The sequence below is a fragment of the Emydura macquarii genome, unplaced genomic scaffold (genome assembly GCF_026122565.2).
Source record: "Emydura macquarii macquarii isolate MOO-44397 ecotype Brisbane River unplaced genomic scaffold, CSIRO-AGI_Emac_v2 contig_1551, whole genome shotgun sequence".
NCBI classification, from domain to species: domain Eukaryota; kingdom Metazoa; phylum Chordata; order Testudines; family Chelidae; genus Emydura; species Emydura macquarii.
Genome location: NW_027131688.1, coordinates 4,081,099 through 4,096,299, shown reverse-complemented (window position 1 = coordinate 4,096,299; position 15,201 = coordinate 4,081,099).

Below are 15,201 nucleotides of genomic sequence, written 5' to 3'. Positions count from 1 at the left end.
AACCTCAATAAAAGCTTTATCGGTCCAGTGCAGTCTTGAAGAATGCCATGACAGTACAAATATCAATGAGGGACATACTCCACCAAGGATAGGAATCTAAATATTGTCAGAAATGCCCAAGACAGAATGAGATGAAGCAATACACTGCCCTGTGCCTCCAGATAAGTCACTACAGCACAAAATGTGCCTTTTGTGTTCTTCCATTGCCTCATAAGTGCTTCTGCAATGTCTGCTTTTCATGCAGCAAAATATACATTTCAGTTTTAAATCATTTACTGTTTACTTCCAGAGGAAAAACTGACATATCTGAGTCTTTAAAGTAGGAGAAACTTGAGCCTAAACAAACATCTCCCCATTGCAGAAAGTCTTGTCACCTATTTTATTACACTACAATGTACCCTTCTTCTACTGCTACGTTTCCTTTGCTTTTACCACTAACGATAGAAAATACAGGCCTTTTCTTCAGGGCACTTCACTCACTTTCTGTTTGCAGTGCGTCTCAGCCTGCCTTTATGTCATTTGTAACAATCTGGCTTGCAGTGATTCACCTGGGGGTTTGGTTTGCAGACAGCACATACCACAAGTTCTGTGAGAAGCAGGTACTCTGCACTGGCTCTCCCACATCTCTAAGAAAGACACACAGTATCCCATCTAACAAGCGGGGGTATTCAATAAAAAAGCCCTGGCAAAATGATTGCAAACACTGAGAAATCTAATTCAATTTGAAATGTTTCTTCATCGTCTTTCAAAATTCCACAGCCGGGATCGAAATGTTAAAAGTGTTTGTTACAGTAAAGGCCAGATTTTCATTTAAACTGGTGAAAGGAAACAGCAAGGAAGTCTATTCTGAGCTAATGTTTAGGGGCCTTTGCATCTGTCTTTGGGTCATTTAAAGGTTGAAGAACATCAGCAGTCAGACAGTGTGTGCTCTGCCAGCTTGTTAGCATGCATAAAATAATTGGGGTTACCTTCTGACATTCCAGGAGGAAGACATTTACAAAAGTTCTAACTGATCAGCTCCCCCAAAACACATCTAGGCCTAATAAAATGTAAATGGAAGTGCCTTATACACTCTGTAAGTCATTAGCATTTTATTCTGGACTGGAACATGGCATTTTTGATCTTCAATCACAAGGCTACATAGCAATTTTCTGAACTGAATACCTAGCAATCTTCCATTGGGTAGCTTTGGTGGCCTTTCAATCTCCGGTCTCACTTATGCCTTTTTATTACTTCAAATGGTTTAGTGTGTTTGGTCCAAATAGAAACTCAGTATGCATCCCCCTGCACTAGTCCTGGTCAAGGAGGGGCAGGAGGTCAGCACAGAATCACAATACTTCTAATTTATACTTCTGCTGCTGAGACTTTCCCACTAGATGCTGGAAGTGCAAACTAGCCTGTGGAGGTTTACGGCTGGACAGCTCCAGCACAAAAGTATGTGGCAGATAGCCGAGTACACCCTAGTGGGCCTCACGCTTCCATTGCTTGTAGTGGGTCAGGGCGTCTCCAGCCACTCCAGTTTCCCCGAGGAGGGAGTAGGGACCTGGGCCCACCCACTCCTCTGGGTCCCAGCCCAGGGGCCCTGTGAGAAGCAGCTATGTGCTGCTGGCACCATGTTCCCAGCTGCAACTCTCTTCCCCTGGGCTAATTTTGCCCCTCCTTCTGGCTTCTTGAGCCTGGTACCTTCTTCCCGCCCGCTCTTCCACAGAATCTCTGAACTCCAGTCTTGTTCCTCCTCACAATCAGTACTCCTACACACAGCACAGCACAGCACAGCACAGCACAGCACAGCACAGCACAGCACAGCACAGCACAGCACAGCACAGCACTCCTGCTCCTCCCAGATCGTGCCCTGTCTGTTTGGGTCAGAGGGTTTTTATGGAGCACCTGGCTGGTCCCTAATTAGCCCCAGCTGCTCCTGATTGCCCCCTAACGTCTCTCAGCTAAACTGCAGGGAACAGAGCCCGGAGCATTCTGAGGCTTACATATCTCCCTTCAATCACTTTTCTAGAGCCTTCTGCCTTCGCTATATCACAAGTAGCAATGCATGAAACTCGCAATGCTGTATATGCACATACATGCCAATGGATATCCTATAGGCTAACTGAGGGATCTGCCTGGAATGGAGAGTGCACATCCCTAAGCCAACACAAGACCTGACTTCTGAGTTATCTGCAGAGTCATTCAGGAAATTGAAACTTCATCCGTTTTAATCCATTGGTGCTTTCGTCGTCATCTCTTGTACAAACGGCTGAACACCATTCAGAGGCAGGGCAGAAGGCTATTGATTTTGAATTTTTTGGTGCTGATTGCAAGAAAGGTTGGACATACAAGTCCAAACTTGGTTGCACTGGTGTCCCAATCAACACAGAAATGGTATGTGTCTCCGAGGAGGACATCTGATGCAGGCCTGCACACAGCACCCTGGAGGAAGGATACATGGGCATGCCAGAGGCACAGTCAGGGGGGCCCCATACAGTGGGGATCCACATAGAAGCTGCAGCTGAGATTCTCCCATCACCAAACCGAGCTGGATGTGGCCTAGCTGCACAGTTGCCCAGGTCTACTGAGGTTTAAAATTCTAGCTGCCGGCTCCCTCAGATTTGCGCCCAAGTACAGTCAGTTTTCCCAGCAGTCATGCGTGCCAGCTCAGGATTGGTCCCAGGAATGCACACTGCAAGGGATCCAGGAAGCTACTGGCTGAGTCCTGTGATGTTGGAAGCTCAGACAGTGTGTAACAATATGTTATGAGATGAGATATTAGTGGAGACTCACAAACTCCAGAAAGGTCAGTGCCTCTAGGACCATTGTATCTGTCTTGCAAATCAACCCATGAACTATTGCCAAACTGTACTCTTTACCATGTTTTAGCCATTCCTGCTCACCAGACCCACCACACCTAGCTAATGCAGAGATTTGTGTAATACAGATATCTGCAGTCTATTAGGAGCAGATCTATCAGAGACCAAACTCCATTGGAGAATCTCTCCCCACACTTCTCCTTCCCTTCCCTTCCCTCCAACATGACCCATACTGCCCCTTTTTCTGGGGGAGTGGAGTTCTGGTTCAGGAAGCAGCATTCCAGATGCTACATATGAGTGAAATAGACTTGCCCATATATTTCCTGTTTCTCTTAGCTTCCTGGTTTTTCTTTGCATACCCTGTGCTTTGGAATTCCTAACCCATGCACCTCTCCAAGCCTGAAATCACAAACATTGCCCTGGGTTGCATGCTCTCCAGGATAATGGTGTAACACAGAAAATTGCAGATAAGTGGATAATCAGCAGTAGCATAATTTGTGACCTGACTATCTCTGGATTTTGTGCTCAAGATAATTAGCCCCTGGATGTGTTTGAAAGGCTGATGCTATAAAAAGCCTGTTAATGGGCTGAGAGGTGAGGGGGAACTGGTGTGGAAATGGATTTGCAATTCATAGCTGTACCTGAAAGAGCAGTTCACTTTGTAACTATGCTGTGTGCTTTTGAGGGCTTCTCTTTTAAACCTAATATTTTACACTTGGGATATGGGAAGAAATAAAAACAAAAAAACCCCAAAAAACTTACTATGTCAGGGATGCTGGCCTGTTAGGACTATGGATTTCATATTGCAAATGTTAGGACTCATAAGATAGTTTAAAAGACTATCTTGCTAGCTGGTGAATTTCATGGGTTTTTTTTATGGGACTAGTTTCCCATGGACTCTACATCCTAGTGTTTCAGTGTGAAATACGATTCAATACCATATTGTTTGTATTTTTCCAGAGCAGTTTTTCAATGCCTAGTGTTATAAATTAGGGTCTTGATCGTGCATGAGGATCCGCACAGGCACAAGGCTCGAGTGACAGATGTGGGTCCTAGTTTATTTATGTAAGATAAGCAGAATGTTTCAAGCAATATTGTTTACAGCCATTTTTCCTATGCTGATCCCACTTTAAAAAACTGATTTTATAATTTCCTGCGTATGCTGCCCTCTCCTCCCCTACTTTGCTGCACTGCCCTCCGCTGACTTCCCTGTTTAGACTTAATGGGGTTGCAATTTAATGTCTGCTCCACTCACAAATAGTTTCTTAGTATTCCTGTTTTGCTAGAGTAGACTCCCTATGTATGAAAGGACGGCAATCATCATTGCTTGGGGCAGTTTTCATTCTCTCAACATCCTCTTTCTGGAAGCCTAACATCATTGACTCTTCCCTTCAATACTTTGCTATCATGAGTATTTTGATATTGGAACCACTCAATTTTAGATAGCCCCAAGCGTCAACCTTATTTATGACATGTAGCATAGTCCCTTCGCTTGAAGTCCATAATAGCCTCTGTGTATGGAGGCTTCAACACCAGCCACAGAAGAAAGCAGTCATACTGTGCCTCTGGAAGGAGAGACTTTTTAGTGGTTATCACACGCAATTTCTAAATAATTAAAATTGGCTATGCCTAAGGTTAAAGCCTTCATCCAACCCTACTTTCTAGAACTGTGGTACTCTATTATATAAGTTTACCAAAATAAGCATAAACAGGTAATGAGCTGAAGTTCGAGCCAACATTTTCTCTTCTCTATTACCCGCCATAACAGGGACCCTTCCTTCTTTCTACGCAACTATATCCCTGACCTACTTCTGAGTTATTTTGTTTACGTTTTTCAGAAATTCTGGTTCCTGGCATTTAAATCTCCAGTCATGCGAAGCTCATTGGCTCAACCTGGTTTCTGCATCTCTAATAATATTCTTCTCCTTGACAACTTTGAAATCCAACCCAGCAATTGCATTCTGTGTATTCTTAGCAGTTTTCCTCATTCCGACTTCTTATTGTTTTGTACAGTGAGAACAAAGAGAACATGTCTATTTATACACGATACACTGCAAACATAGCTATTTTAATTGCTTCTATTGTATATAAAATGACAGTTATTCTATTACCTCTCATTCATTGCAACTAAAGTGATCATCGTGTATACTCCAAAGAAGTGCAAGTTTTAGCAGTTTTTGCAGGTCCTTTATATTGGTGATATCAGATGCAAGAGACCTCAGTATCAGCATAACTCTAGATGACCACACTTCAGATACACCCATTTCAAGCAGCAACTCAATGAGCAGCCTACAAAATTAAGTGGAAGCCCTGACTTCACCAGGACGTTTAGCAGAGGATATTCCCAGCTGAAGAGGCGGCAGTGATCACATGGTACTCCAGGCAGTAACGCAGTGTAATGTATGAAATTGAAGATTGCATCACTTAAGACTGTATGTGAACATTAGATTGATATTTTCAGTCAATAGCAGTTGGGTCCGTAATTTCCTCCGGTTCATTTGAAAATCCTGATCTTAACCTCTGTACCATTTCTCCTGTTATTCATCTTCCATCATCCACTTCTGTTTCTGCATTTTAAGTTTTTGTTCTTTTAGAGTTTGTCTAAATAAGAGCTTGTGCTTCAGTTTTAACACAAATTAACTGACCGCCAGTTAGCTAATCTGATTGTAAAACCTAGTCCAGATGCTCCTCAAAATGTTTGGACTAGGGTGAAGAAATCATGAGGGTTTGTGGAGTGTCTGGATTAGCATTTCCAGTCATTTTAGTTAACGCCAGTTAACTGATAATCTGTGAACTCCACTTCAAGGGAGACTACAAACTCTAGTCTAGATGCATGCTTAGGGCCATGCTACATGGGGGCATTCAGGAAAGCTAAGCTGTGAAGTCAATGTGCATTAAACTCCCGTGTGGATGCTCTCATTCAGAAGCAAAGAGATGTTACTTCACTGTAACTTAATACTCCTCAAGCCCTGGATGTCCCCTTAATGGTTGTCCACATGGTGCATTAATCCCTTTTCAACAGTACTACGCTAACATGCACCGGGTAACTTTTAGTGTACGCCAGCAGGGTCCCCATGGGCTTGTGAATGCACAACATGCATTAGAATTTACTGTCAACTGGGGTGGACTAAGGCACCGTGTAGACAAGCCCTCAGTATTCTCTTCCGCTACGCTTGCTTTCATCCTCTTTCTTCTCTTCTGCTCATCCTCTTTACATTTCACTACTATCCACAGTAATGAACAAGCACTGAGTAAAATCATAACACAACCAGGGATACAACTCCTGATTTCATCTGCTGAGGACAGAGGACTGAGGTTAAGGAATTAGGAGAGTTGATTTCAGCATACTGTCAATAATTTTAAAGTAAAACATTTGGGTAGTGAATGCCAGATGATTGCTGATCTTAATCACTTGATGTCCAAGTACAGCAGACAGCAGGAATAGCCAGACATGACAGCATTAATGCAAGTAATTTGATATTCCTGACAAAATGAAGACCCCGTTGCTAATTTTGCTGTCTATGAAATATTTGAGAGAGTAAATTTATTATAAATAAATAACTTGTAAAAGTTCATTTTTAAATAGCTAGCCATAAAAATGAACGGGTAAAACATAAAAAAAATAACCTAGGCTTGCTTTTAGCTGGCAGAATCTACATATTTTAGGCCCTGTGTGTGTCATTAAGCAACATCAGTGATGGCTTCACATATTTTCCAATTAATGGCTTTTAAAAGGAGGAGATTCTTTCCCCCCACACTGCATTAACTTCAACACAATGTGTAACACAGCATCCTATTGTTAGCTAATGTATTAAGCAGCCTATTCTTGTCACCATATGTTGACCTCCCTTGAACTTCTTCTGGATATAAAAATAGTTTGATACAGAACACTTCTCCCAGCAAGTTCCTGCCAACAACACTGTCTGAAAGAGACTCAAGCTATTTAGACCCTCCACTTCTTTGGCCTTTATTTAACATTGATTTGGCTCTACAAGTCGTAACTGTGCATCCATGGAGCCCAACTGTGACCACAGTTCAGGGGCATGAGGCCTGTGGAATTTCACCTGCTTTATTAATTTCAGTGCAGTACTTACGAAAGGCACCGGGACTGACAACATGGAAAAACAAAGCTTCCTTCTGTGACCCTGTGAATGGGCATGAGACTTGTTCTTCCGGGAGCAGCTGTAGGGTCATCACGAGTCTATGTGCTATTTCTATCAGTGACTCCTCTGTTAAGACCTTAAACAAGGGGGCCAGTTGTGAATGTATTTCTAGGAGTAATACACTGGCAACTATCGGCATCCACCATATATGCACATGGTGAGAGACAGGCCTTTCCCTGAAGAGCTTACGGTCTAAGAGCCCAGTTCAAAACCCATCAAGTCAACAGAAAGATGCACATTGACTCCTGTAGGCTTTGGCTCAGGCTACAAATAGACAAGAGAGACAAAGGAAAATTATCCAGACGGGGAGCTAATGAGCAAAGAGCGATGACGTGACTCCGCCAGGATCACGCAGGGAGTCTGAGGCAAAGCAGTGTTATATTTGAACCCAGCAGTGAAGGGGAGCTGATCCAAACACAGCTGTCTGCTGTGGTGCCTTTATTGCTCTGGCAACACACAGGAACCAATGGCACTGAGGCTGTGTGCTGAGTGCAGAGTGCCTAGCCTTTTAAAGGAGCAGGACGCCACAAGCAGGGAAGTGAATCCAGATCTCCTGAGTCCCAGCCCAGTGACATAACCACACCTGTACCCCCTTTCAATCGGGATGGGTTGTTTTTCTCCCTATTTCAGAACTGAGCCACATTCTCTCACCCACACCTCGTAAAACGTTAAGATGCCGATGTTTAGAGCAGGGTGAATACCGGATTATTCGGTTTAGCGGCTGAAACAGAACAACAAAACTAAAACATTTGTTTTGGGTCAAATGAAACATTTTATTTGACCCGCCACTAACTGTTTCCTTTCATTCTGGGGTGATTTTTTAAATATTTTTTTAAACTAAAATCTAGTTGAATTTCTGAATGACCCATTGTTTCAAAATGAAACATTTCAATGTTTGGTTTTGAAAGCATCGAAATTAATTGTTTTTACTTATGGACGTTTTTCTAACTTTTGGGGGGCGCTAAATCTATTAGCCAATTTTGACCCACAACTGCATTTTTGAGCATTTTTTGGTGAAAAAAGTCTTGCCTGGTTCTACTGACATTTATAGGATGGGGTGATTTTCCCTTCTAAACATCAGCAAAGGGATGGTTTAGTTATGCTGTATCTAAAGAAATGTCATTTTCATCTCCTTTAGGACGGCAAACAGCATCAAGGTGATTGGAGAGCCAATCAGATCTAACTAGAGCTAAGGTAGGTTGGGTGCGGTGCCTAGAGACCCAGTTATCTAATTTCACTGACGCTGACTGTTATTTCCAATCTGAAATCCATAGTTCTGTTCTCATGCAGCAAGAGTCCCCTACAACTGTCTTCAGGACTCAGAGCTGTCTCTCTCCCTGGAGATAAGATATCATCTGCTCACAAAGGCTACCTGATGAAGACAGCTCAGAAGATTACATCCAGCAAAGAGCATTTGTATCTGGCCAAAAGGCTGTTAAAAGATTCATGTATGTAAATGAGGTGTCTAAACACTGTTCCGTCAGAGAAATGTGAGCTGGGACTGTCAGAGTGGTGAGAGTCTAAACAAACTTGGAAGGTTGTAGTCTGCTTTGCCTGGCGGATGCCTTCTGTTTCTGTCTCCTGGCACATGCTGCTGGACAGAAAACCATGCAGTCTGTACATAGCACTGTTCTGACACGATTACACAGCAGGTCCACAGCTGTCACATCTCAACTCTTCCAGACTGGATGGAGCAGAGGTACCTGTCAGGTCCTGCACCCTCACATTTGCCCACTACTCCAAAGTCATCATTCCAGATCCCGCAGGAAGGGTACATATGGGCAGAGTATGCTCATCACCCCAAAAATTCTGACTCTTGCATCAAAAGATCTTTTTTTTCTAGCACCCCACACATCAACATCCCTGATCCTTCCCAGTCTGTACAGGAATCTACAGCAGACAACACAGTTCCTCATTTGGAAAAGGCAGTGGACACTCCAACGGCTGGGACATTCACACCTATTAACCATCTGCCAGGAAGAAGAGATTCCCCCCCCCCTCCCTGCAGAGCAGAGGAAAGGCCATGAACTGCAGAACAAAGGGGAGGGGGGCCACGGGGCCTTGTTATGAGCTGAGCTTGCAGAAACACGGGGTCTCACCTGGCAGTGAGACAAAGGAACAGAAACAGGGAAAGGAAGCAGAGATGGTTCCTACAGCAGCATGGCTCAAGGAGCCCTGGCTTTAGCTTTAGCTAGTATGGTCTATGTCCTGATTTTGAGATTAGTTGTGAATTAACCAGGGTCGCCCAGGGTCTGTCCCGCTTACTGAGGGAGAAGAGCCCGGGCCCATGTTCTCCATTTCACGTTTGTGCTAACGTTTCGCCTCTCTCTCTACTATCTTTTTGTTTGTGCTGCTCCTGATCTGCAAATCACTTGGCCACCAAGTGCAGCTTGCCTCTTTCTACAGACACTTCATTTCAGCAGCAGCCAGCACTGGTCAACTCCGTCTGGACGGAGCCCCATCGTTCCTCTGTCATTGTCTTTTCCGCTTCTCTCCGGGAGGTCATCCCCAAGATTTCCTGGTCCTCTGCTCCCTTTTGGCCTCGGACTCCCTCAAGCTTTGCTATCCCCACTAATGAGCTGATGTTCCTCTAGAGTCCCCTCCTGGCCCTGGAAAAATCACTCTTTTCTGGTCCTCTCAGTACAGCAGGTCACCCAGCTGTGCCTCTGTCAGTTCTGGAGAGTTTAGCTGCCTCTGTCTGCATATCTCCACAAGCTGCCTTCTTGCGTTGCTCATAAGTCATCTGCCTTCTCTTCTCCCCAAAAGACTATGAAACACCTTTTCTCTTTACTCTTTCCTTGATTTCTCGGCTGTTGGTACTTGCCAGAAATTCACCACCGACACCATCCCACCAGCTCACAGCTACCGGGCTACCCAGGTCACATGCAGTGCTTGTACACTTATTACATATCAGTATTCTTAGCATAGTATAGAGCTGCTTCATGTCTGTCACAGGCATGATACTTATTCTGACTTTCACCAAATCCAAACTCCAGCCAGCTCTGGAATATACCCATCCCTTCCCTCCTAGTCGAGCATTTCCTTCTTCACTGCCTTTTTCCTTCCCCAATCTCCATGCCCAGCAGTCCAGAGAGGACTGGTTTCTCTACAAAATTGTACCCAGGTTTTAGATTATGTATGGCTGTATAAATGCAAATAGGCGGTTACCCGACACGAAGGAATATGCAGGAATAGATCCTGGGTTTCGCAAATCTAATGTAACTTCTTTGTAGGGGGCACTGAAGATGGCTTCCTGTGTGCAGTTCTTCACACCAGCCCTTAATGGTGACAGTTACAGAGGCTGCGGAGCGAGAGATGGCGTGAGTAAACACAGGCATCTGAAACTTGCAAACACTAAACAGAAGGGGGCAGGGGGCGGAAAAGTAGTGACCAACACTTGAATGCTGACACTTCTCCCTGCGCTGGCCAGTCTATCCACGATCTTGCTGAATCAAGTTAACGTGAGAAAGCAACTGAGCAAGGTGGACGAAATCTCAAGCGTCGGGGACATTGATGAAAAGAAGAAAAATTCCTAGAGCATGCAGTTTGGTTTGAAAACAGAGAAGGCTCTTACTGAATCAAGCGACACAGGAAGTTTAATAAAAAAGAATTAGGGAGCTAAGTTGTCTTGTAATTGTTTTAACCACTTTCCTTATTTTATTAGTTTGGCAGAATAAATTAAAATGAATCTTTGATAGTTTTAAAGCAAAGCTGCTGACATAAGAACTATGAATATTAATGGTATATTAAAACTGTTGTCCAAATGTTCGAGTTGAATGGAGTTTAGATTAGTATATTACACTGTGATAGTAGAGAAAAATGTGTGAGCATTAAATTGCTTCCCTTGACTGGTCTATTATCAGGCATAAGAGAGCATTAGTACTTCAAGTATATAACACTAAGTACGGGTTTTGCATCAGCTGTAAGATTTAGTTTCCTACAAGAGAACTTCAAATCAAGGTGCATTCAGTACAAAGCTTGATCAAAATAATATAATAAAGAATGTCTGTGATAAATGTGGCAGATCTGTATTTCTTTGCTTTATTTTAGAGTGTCCCAGATATCTGCTTGGATCCATTATGACTCTGAATAAGATGTGCTTGTTCTTTTGTCGGCTACAAATTCAGTGCATGATACACTGAAACAGGGAAGCCACATACCCTTGGGAAGTGGATATCACTGAGGCTTTGAACCATGAAGAAATAAAAATGGTCCAGTGCCCCAGAATGAATAATCATTAACAAAATAATATTTAATAAAAAATTCTAGACGCAAAGGTGGTGCTGGTTTCACTCCTTGTCCAGATCTCGACAACTCCGCCTTTGGAAGAGTTCAGAGAAGCGGAGTTAACGAGTAGGCGCCTGATCAATAATGTTAGGATCCTTTTCAACAGGATTTTCTCCTTTATCATTGTTGTAACAAGAGTATTAATGTAACTCTGAGTCTGAACCATGCTGAAGACGCCATCTGTTTCTTCTAGACTGGATACCTCAATTAGACTCAGTCACATACAATCTAGGAGTGCATCTATATTTGTTGGCAACAGCTGTTTGGCTCAGGCAGTTTTTAATCAGGACTGGCTTCCCTGGTTTAAATGTGGGCAAGCTTCGGGCTGCATTCTGAAAGTTAACGAGGAAAGCCTGGGCTCTCTTCTATTTGGTCATTCCTAACCACACCTCCTTTAAGCAGTGCCACATCAAATGAAGCTTTACCTCTAAGCTTGCTCTGATCCATCAGCAATTAAACTGGGCTAATCTGGCTATTGTTGATGGGCATTGTCCTATATCTCTGCAGAGCTAACAGGGGGTCCTTCAGTTGTAGAATTCTTTTATTACTCTCGAGTGATCTCGCTACGTCTCCATTCCCATTGTGAGTGGGTGGTGGTAGCAGGGTCTGCCCACACGTATCTCAAAAGGAGAATGTTTTAAAAGACCATATTCTTAAACTGGCTTTGTTATTTTGTTAACATTTACAAAATTAGGAGGATTGCTTTCATCACAGTTAATCCACAAAACAAGGGACAGAGAATAAGATCTTCACCCCAGCTCTGGCTTCTTTACTCCGAGTAAGAGGCCAGAGTGGTGTAAAGAATCTCCAAATGCCCCAGAGGCAGCCAAAGGGGAATCCCATCGGTACAGAAATTGCAGAAGACAGATGCAGGCTGCCTTTCCAAGCCCTGGTTTAGCTGACATACTGGGGAGAGGCTGGGGACAGGTATTCTGGTATTTACATGAGGGGTCCCTCCCAGGCCCCCAGGATGCTCCAGGACTGGGAGATAAATCTATCTGTTCAAGCCATCTCAGTCCCCTCTCGCCCTGGGCTCTGAGTTCTGTGCTGCCTAAGACGCTCACCCAGATTCTCCAGGCTGGTACTGGGCAAACGGTGTCCTCTCGTGTCTTTGGAAACGCTGTGCAAATGGGTTTAGTTGCTAATACTGGTCATAGGAAGCAAAGTTGTTGGCACTGCCCTTTGTGCCCGTCCCAGCCAGCCGGTTTTCATGCCCAGTAGATTTCATTCCAATAGATTTGATTAAAACAGTGTTTCTTTCCCATTCATTTTTAAAACAAACTCAGCTTGTGGGACAATTGCAGCACGCTGGAAATTGCGACGGAAATGAATCATTCATCCCCTGCCCCATCCTGCCTGACACAATATAGACAGGACTGAGGCATCAGTGTTCTGCCTGGAAACATCGGCCTAGAAAACCAGAGAGTGAGAAATTACATGACAGGTCAGTTTTTTTTTTTTAAACCGAGATTGATTTTGTGATGGCATCTTCTTCATAATTCCTTCAGCACTAGTGATAATGACAATCATTTTTATTAGATGAGGGCCTACAAATTCCAATCAGGGATCATAAAATGAACATGCAGTCGCTGCCCAAAAGAGCTAACAGTTATAGTAAATACTGACTCATTAGACTTTAAATGCAAATCGGTTGCTTTGCCATATCACAAATGCTGCTGAAACAGACAATTCAGGAGCGATTCCGCGTGATTATGACTAGCTTGGGGTAATGACTATGAAAGAGAAAGCTTTGGTAAAGAATCAATGCCACTTTGAAAACATTCAAGTTAATTATTGATATTTTTAAGTCTACCTTAACACTACTGGCAAAACTATAAATCATGGACAAGCTTAATAAAACGTATCCTGTCTTGTGATTGCGTAAGAGAGGCCTTTGATTGATTTTCGGCACCAACCAGGCAATTCTGAGATCAATAGGACACCAAATGCACCTGTTTTGTTGCTAGAAGCCCAAAAAGACTCACTATACATAAAGATATGATGCTTCCCACTAAAGCAACCCTGTGTTATGTGTAAAGAATAATTCTCTTTTAGCTCTGAAATTGTGCTCTCTTAAATAAGGTGTTTGAAATAAATGCAAACACCTTAAACTGCTTATTTTTAAGCCTAAATCATAGACCTGCTAAACCTCTTCCATTGAATCTTGTGAATAATCAAATCAGTATACAAATGTAAACAGAACATTGCTAAGCTTTAAAACATGAATGCACAACAGTAATAATCCATAGTGCAGCTCTGCAAATACAGCTGCAGATTGACACAAAACAAGCTGTTACTGCAACGTAAAATTGCTCTCAAATTGGCCTTCTGACAATTGCAACAAAGGCCAAGTTTTATTTGTGAAGCATTTCAGTGTGGGAAATATAGCTCCTTCAAGAGATCTTCACCTGAGCCGGAGGAGAAAAAGAAACTAACGAAACCAAAAACGATGACAAGTTCATGGGCAGCAGGTATAAGAGTCTTGGGGAGGCTTAGCCTCCCCAAACAGCCCCCACCAAAAGCTCCTGCTCGGCTTCTGCCCCCCCCACACACTGTTCTTCTTCCTGCCTCCACACCGCCTCTTCCCCCTAAGGGCCCGTCTTTGCTCCACTTCTGCCTGCCCATACTCTGCCTCTTCTCCCGAGTCCGCCCTGCTGATGCTGTCTCATCTTGGCCTCCGACTTGCACTGCTTGCTTCTCTCAGGACTCCCCCCACTCCACTTCCTCCCCTGAACCCCTCCACCCACCACTCGCTCCTCTGCGATGGGCGGGGCCAAGAGGAGTGAGCGGGGGGGGCAGGGCGCTCTGGGCGGGGAGGAGACCAAGTGGAGCCGGGGTCTTGGGGTGGAGCCAGCCTCCCAGAATGCAAGAGGCACACGCTGCCTATGGACAAGTTCTTAAAACGAGCTGTGAATACTCTGACGAAGCCTGGCCAGATTACATATTTGCTGTACGCCACAAAAAGCCCTCATTTTTTACTGGATTTATGCAACCCATCTGTACTGCTAAACCGCTCCTAGTTTGTAAAGCCAAAGTCATTACTTTTTTCCTGCATATTTATGATACATTTACTGTTTGTAGCCAAACATCCGGATTCCTGCAGAACCAATTGTTACCCATCAGAACCTCCAACTTCCGTGAAAAGGCCAGAAGATGGGTAAAGCATCCACTTGCATGCAAAAACGGTACATGGAAAGGGGAAAATGAACCCACAATCTCTGTGCATAATCATTGGGCAAACCCAACAAATCCCTGGTGGGCTGAGTATCATCGTAATAAAATAATAGCTAGTGCAAAACCCACTGAAAATGTTCAACACAGTCCTTAGTGCTGCCAATCCCATGGCTGCCGAAACTAGAAGAAGAAGAGGAGAGGTTGGTGATGAATAGAATAAGAGCACATTATGGTGCAACAGAGAGATACTCACTAGTTTAAAGAAAGTGGCCATATCTCTCACTGTGTCAACTTAATGACATGCATGGCAAGTCTACACTAAAATGCTGCATTGGCACAGCGCCATTGGTACAGCTGTGCATCTGGAGCGTTTTAATGAAGTGCTCTACGCCAACAGGAGCGAGCTCCCCATCAGTGTAGTTAACCCACCTCCACAAGAGGTGGTAGCTCTGTCGGTGGGAGGGCTTCATAGCGCTGTCTACACCGGCGTTCGGTCAGTATAGCTATGTTGCACCCCTGAGCGAGAGTTATACCGAAGTAATTCTGTTGTGTAGACTTGCCCTTAGCAAAGAGATTCTCTCCCTCCTGGGAAACATCATCTCCAAATTAACTGGTGCAACAACATTTTCTTCAGTGGACGCTAGCAAATTCTGCTTCACCCCAACACTTTCAAGCCGACACCTTTTATAGTGCCATTGAGAAGATATTGCTTTCATTGTCTCCCATTAGCATCATAAATAGTATTATACAAGGCCTGGAGAGAGTGGCTATTTATT